Here is a 6,738-nt window from a genome sequence, read left to right on the forward strand (position 1 = left end):
TACATACACACTTTGAGCTTTATATTACGATATATGGGAGGCAGAATGAACGAAAACCCACAATTCATGAATTTCTTTTGGGGGGGCATTTATACTGTTCTACGTGTGGTAAAATTGATAAAGCAGTTTTATTCTTCGGGTTATTACAATTACAGCGATACCTCATTTATACCATTTTTTATGTTTTGGCACTTTTATACAACAAAAACAGTTTTATATAAAAAATAATTATTTTTGCATCGCTTTATTCTGCGAGCTATAACTTTTTTATTTTTTGCTGATGACACTTCATGGTGGCTCGTTTTTTGCGGGACAAGATGACATTTTCAGCGGTACCATGTTTATTTATATCCATCTTTTTGATCACGCGTTATTGCACTTTTTGTTCGGCAGTATGATGATAAAGTATTGTTTTTTGTCTTGTTTTTTTAAGAGGTTCACTAAAGGGGTTAACTAGTGGGACAGTTTTAAAGGGCGGGTAAAATAGAAAAACATGGCACTCAATGAGGAGAGAGGTGCACAAGTCGGGTATAAAAACTTGGCACTCAAAAAGAAAAATTGATTTGACAGTTCTTTATTGTGAAAGGCATCCAGTTGAGTACATTCCATTAAACGTTTTCAGTCATACAATTGACCTTAATCAGAAACAGTATTTTTTTCACAGTTGGTTTTAACTAGAATGAGTTTACAAAAAGACAAGGCATTATAATTAGTGAACAAATGAATATGTAACAAATATCCGAGCAACAGGATGCCGATGATAAACGTATGAACATCATGTATAGTTTAAACAAGAAGTCGATGACTAAATGAAAACAGAAACAGCCAATCCTGAGATAAGGTTCAAGTGAGCCTAGTGAGACTCCACAGGTTCCAAGGGTGGTGATGGAAAGTCCGTGCTGTGATGGTTTGTAAGGAACATATGTTAGAAACGTGCCCTAGGAAGTTTAAAACAATCAACAAGTGTGACACTAAACAATAAAGGATACTGTGAAATTCGTGTTTGGTGCTACTTGGTGTGCAACACCACATAAAAGGTGATAGCCGACTGGAATGAGTGCCAAGACAGGTACCTGAGAGGCGCTGTAATGGAAAATTCCATATTTTATTATTAAAGAACCGCTGTCGTGAGTAAGCACTATTCAGTACTGGAAGAAAATGAACAAGACAGTGAGTGACAATGGTACATGTACATATTGGGGGATGTTATGTAAAAGAAGATGACAAAGTCCAAAAACAGTCAATTATTACCTGGGTATATTCGTTAATAATGTGGAGAAACAGACGTCTGAGAAGCAGCGGCTGGTGAGGATGAAAGGGCACTGAAGATGATAAGTAAAATGAGTATAAATGTGTGTACTGAGATAGGCTAAGGATATGCACATAATGTGAACTAGATTACCCATTCATGTAGGAAATCACAAGATCCACGAGATTGACTCCTTAAGTTTATGCAGGGACCGGTATAACCAATAAATGGTATGGGTGTCAAGAAATTTGCACTGCAAAAATGGGAAAATGCTGTCAATATGATAAAATAGAGAACCAGCAAAAATTGAGCTGGATCTCTTGAGATTGTTACCTTGGTCTGTGGCTGGACGCTTGTGCTGCTGGGGTGAGAGACCCTGTATTGCATGGAAGTATATCCGGGTACAAGTGGAAACTAATAGCCTATCACGGCCACAGGAGGACGGTCACATGACCGGGATGTTAATCATGGGGCGGCGCCTGTGTGATGGACAGCAGTGTCCCAGTGAGAGGAGAAAGGGAGCATATGATAAGACAGGGGGCGGTTAGAGGGCGGCGCTTGGGCCCTAGACGTCAGCCCCTCTGTGAAGGGGGTAGGAGGAATATCTCCATGGGATTGCTGTGTGTAAACCAGCGGTCATGTGACCGGGGGTTGGAATACGTAGTCAAGCTATTGTAATGAACGTGGGAGCAGAGGATATCTGTCTCTATGAGGATATGGATGTAAATGAGAATGAAAATGCTGAAAATGGATGATATCCAGGTACAATGGACTGTGGGTATTGGTGGGGAGACTATGTGAGCAACAAATGGAGAAAAGGAGAGAAAATCACTACGAAATTGGAAGATTAATAAGAGTAATGAGGAAGGTGAGTGATAAGTTACCATCGAATAGCCGGACGTGCCCAGTATATGGTTATGAGGTGATTCTAACGATTCTAGAGAAACGAAAAATAGAAGAGTTAGTGACAACCCTGAAATTTGTCAAAATATACACAGATATATTTCTGATACTGCTCAGCCAATGGTCAAAATAGCCCGCTACCATGCAATATGCAAGCCACGATTACACTATTGTCTTCACCAAACCAACTTCACCAAACCAACCGACAGAAATAGTTTACTACATTTCAACAGTTGCCATCCACCGGCAATTAAAAACTCAATTCCGAAATCACAGTTTAGCAGAGTTGATAGAATTGTCTCAGACACTGTCACTAGGAATTTGAGAAAATCTGAGATGGAGAACAAGTTCATAGATAGGGGTTACCCAATGACAGTCCTAACAAAAGCAAAAAATAACACTAGTTCAATTAGGAGGAATGACACCACGAAACGCATAACTTTTGTTAGTACGTTCCACCCCTTCTCACAACTGGCACAGTCTGTTATCAGACGGCACTGGAACTTGTTGACTCACAGTTATCCCAACATCCCTGAATTTCAGGTCCCCTATCTTCCTTGTTATCGCCGCCCCTGAAACATTAGAGACAAACGAGTCAGAGCAGATCTAGGGTCCAGAATTGTAGTCCCCAAACAAACATTTCTCCGCACACCCCGATTAGGCACTTTTCCCTGCCTCAGTTGCCTCCAGTGCAGCAATGTTTAAAAGGGCTCAAAATTATTTCACCCTCAAACAGGTAAAGGGATACCAATCAATGGCTTCTATACCTGTGAATCATCATACGTAATATATGTTATCAAATGCCCTTGTGGTTTGGCATATGTGGGAGAGACAACACAACCAGTTAGAGATCGCATTTCGCAACACAAATCCAATATCAGGATCAAGAAAACTCATTTCCCCTTCCCTTCCATTTCCATGACAAGAACCATAATATCTCACAATTGAGGTTCCAGGTAATGGAACAGATAGAGGCAGTAGGCGTGGCCTCAATAGGGTACAATTATTGAAGAAAAGAGAGGCCTATTGGATTTTCACGTTACAAACTCTGGAACCCAGAGGCCTCAATAGGGACTATGATGTTGCCGCATTTTTAAGATCTCACAATAGTGTAATCGTGGCTTGCATATTGCATGGTAGCGGGCTATTTTGACCATTGGCTGAGCAGTATCAGAAATATATCTGTGTATATTTTGACAAATTTCAGGGTTGTCACTAACTCTTCTATTTTTCGTTTCTCTAGAATCGTTAGAATCACCTCATCACCATATACTGGGCACGTCCAGCTATTTGATGGTAACTTATCACTCACCTTCCACATTACTCTTATTAATCTTCCAATTTCGTAGTGATTTTCTCTCCTTTTCTCCATTTGTTGCTCACATAGTCTCCCCACCAATACCCACAGTCCATTGTACCTGGATATCATCCATTTTCATCATTTTCATTCTCATTTACATCCATATCCTCATAGAGACAGATATCCTCTGCTCCCACGTTCATTACAATAGCTTGACTACATATTCCAACACCCGATCACATGACCGCTGGTTTACACACAGCAATCCCATGGAGATATTCCTCCTACCCCTTCATAGAGGGGCTGACGTCTAGGGCCCAAGCGCCACCCTCTAACCGCCCCCTGTCTCTTCATATGCTCCCTTTCTCCTCTCACTGGGACACTGCTGTCCATCACACAGGCGCCGCCCCATGATTAACATCCCGGTCATGTGACCGTCCTCCTGTGGCCGTGATAGGCTATTAGTTTCCACTTGTACCCGGATATACTTCCCTGCAATACAGGGTCTCTCACCCCAGCAGCACAAGCGTCCAGCCACAGACCAAGGTAACAATCTCAAGAGATCCAGCTCAATTTTTGCTGGTTCTCTATTTTATCATATTGACAGCATTTTCCCATTTTTGCAGCGCTATACCTCTGCACCTTCGGTGCTCTTCCTAAACAGCGCGTTCACCCTGCCTGTGACACACGTGTCTCACCGCCAGGACAGACCATTTGGATAATCACAGGTGATTCTAACTCTCCCAGACAACATTAGGGCACCACTATTGTACCATCTTGTGCCTTTTTTTTAATCTCATGCACAGGTTCTCTTCTCCTACAATTGTAGCACCCACCTGTGGACATTCATGCCTGTCACAAACAATACAGGATAGTTTCCTGAGTATATTACAGGTGATTTTTACACTTCTTAATTCAGTGCTCACCTTACATCCTTTTGTCCTCAGTGCTACCTATGTCTTCTATCTGTTTCAATTATAGTGCAAATTTCTGGACACCCATACCATTTATTGGTTATACCGGTCCCTGCATAAACTTAAGGAGTCAATCTCGTGGATCTTGTGATTTCCTACATGAATGGGTAATCTAGTTCACATTATGTGCATATCCTCAGCCTATCTCAGTACACACATTTATACTCATTTTACTTATCATCTTCAGTGCCCTTTTATCCTCACCAGCCGCTACTTCTCAGACGTCTGTTTCTCCACATTATTAACGAATATACCCAGGTATTAATTGACTGTTTTTGGACTTTGTCACCTTCTTTATTTACATAACATCCCCCATAAGTACATGTACCATTGTCACGCACTGTCTTGTTCTTTTTCTTCCAGTACTGAATAGTGCCTACTCACGACAGCGGTTCTTTAATAATAATATATGGAATTTTCCACTACAGCGCCTCTCAGGTACCTGTCTTGGCACTCATTCCAGTCGGCTATCACCTTTTATGTGGTGTTGCACACCAAGTAGCACTGACCAAGAATTTCACAGTATCCTTTATTGTTTAGTATCACACTTGTTGATTGTTTTAAACGTCCTAGGGCACGTTTCTAACATATGTTCCTTACAAACCATCACAGCACGGACTTTCCATCACCACCCTTGGAACCTGTGGAGTCTCACTAGGCTCACTTGAACCTTATCTCAGGATTGGCTGTTTCTGTTTTCATTTAGTCATCGACTTCTTGTTTAAACTATACATGATGTTCATACGTTTATCATCGGCATCCTGTTGCTCGGATATTTGTTACATATTCATTTGTTCACTAATTATAATGCCTTGTCTTTTTGTAAACTCATTCTAGTTAAAACCAACTGTGAAAAAAATTCTGTTTCTGATGAAGGTCAATTGTATGACCGAAAACGTTTAATGGAATGTACTCAACTGGATGCCTTTCACAATAAAGAACTGTCAAACCAATTTTTCTTTTTGAGTGCCAAGTTTTTTACTAAATTAAAGGGCAGGCAGTTATGGACACAGCGCTACTAAATATGTATACTTTTATTGCTTTGGTTTTTTTTATTTACAAAAAAGAATTTATTAGGGAATATTTTTTATTTATTATTTTTTTAGGAATTTTTTTAAAATTATTTTTGCACTTTTTTTTTTTTTTACTTTATTATATTGTCCCAGGGGGGCATTACTACATAGAGTCAGATCGCTGATCTGACACTTTCCAGTGCACTGTGTCAGATCAGCGATCTGACAGTCACTGCAGGTGGCTTCTCATCTCCTGCTTTTAGCAGGCACTGAGAAAGCCACCTCCCTGCAGGACTCCAAAGGCCCCCACAGCCATCTTGGCCCCTAGTAGTCCAGTACTCTCCCAACACCATATGGATGTCCCCCTAATAGTCCAGTAGTCTTAATGCACTGTATGGGTGGCTCACAGTAGTCCAGTAATCCTTCCACTCTGTATGAATGTCTCCCAATTGTCCCCCCCCACACTGTATGGATGGTGCTCAGTAGTCCCCCATGACAGCTATTAAAATAAAATAAAAAATATGTTTTACTCACCTAACCATGGATTCCCCAGCACACAGGACCAAGGTCTATATCGTCTAACGCTGTGACATCATCGCGTCTGGACGCGCAGTGTCTTAGCATGATGCTAGGGTTCACCACGTTCAACAAACTTACAGTAAAAAGTTTGGTTCAGGTCTGAACTTGACACTGATACAGCACAGAAAGAGGACTTGAAAATCCACCAATAATAGAAAACAGCAAAAGAGCAAAAAGGTTTACCCGTACAGGTCTCCAGACAAATGCAGTGGACCCATATAATTAAGATGGCAACACACGTGCAAGAATACCGATGAAATAACCGCTCGCAGCCTACCAATACATGGAGGGGGCGGTTGCCTGGTATGTTGATGCACAACAAAACACTTGTATGCGGCGCTGTTCACACTATGGCCATGCACAGCATCCAGATAGTGCATTTGTCTGGAGGCCTGTACGGGTAAGCCTTTTTGCTCTTTTGTTGTTTTCTTTTTCAGGTCTGAACTTGACCTCAAGAGTAGAAGAGTGGTGAAAGAGTATATTTATTTATTTGCAACAGTACTAGAAAAAAACACAGCGGTCCTGAAAAATTATTTATTTAGCCTAAAAATGGAAACTAGACAACTGATAGCAATTAATTATTTCTCGAACTACTAGAATTCACACATCAGTCCAGAGAAATTATTTTCTGGGCCTAGAAATGTCAATGAGACAGCTGATGCCAATTGTATATTTCCCAGATTTTAAAAAACATACATTGGTCCATAAAAAATATTTATT

This window comes from Dendrobates tinctorius, unplaced genomic scaffold (genome assembly GCF_039654945.1).
Source record: "Dendrobates tinctorius isolate UK_male_01 unplaced genomic scaffold, ASM3965494v1 ptg000064l, whole genome shotgun sequence".
In the NCBI taxonomy this organism is placed as follows: domain Eukaryota; kingdom Metazoa; phylum Chordata; class Amphibia; order Anura; family Dendrobatidae; genus Dendrobates; species Dendrobates tinctorius.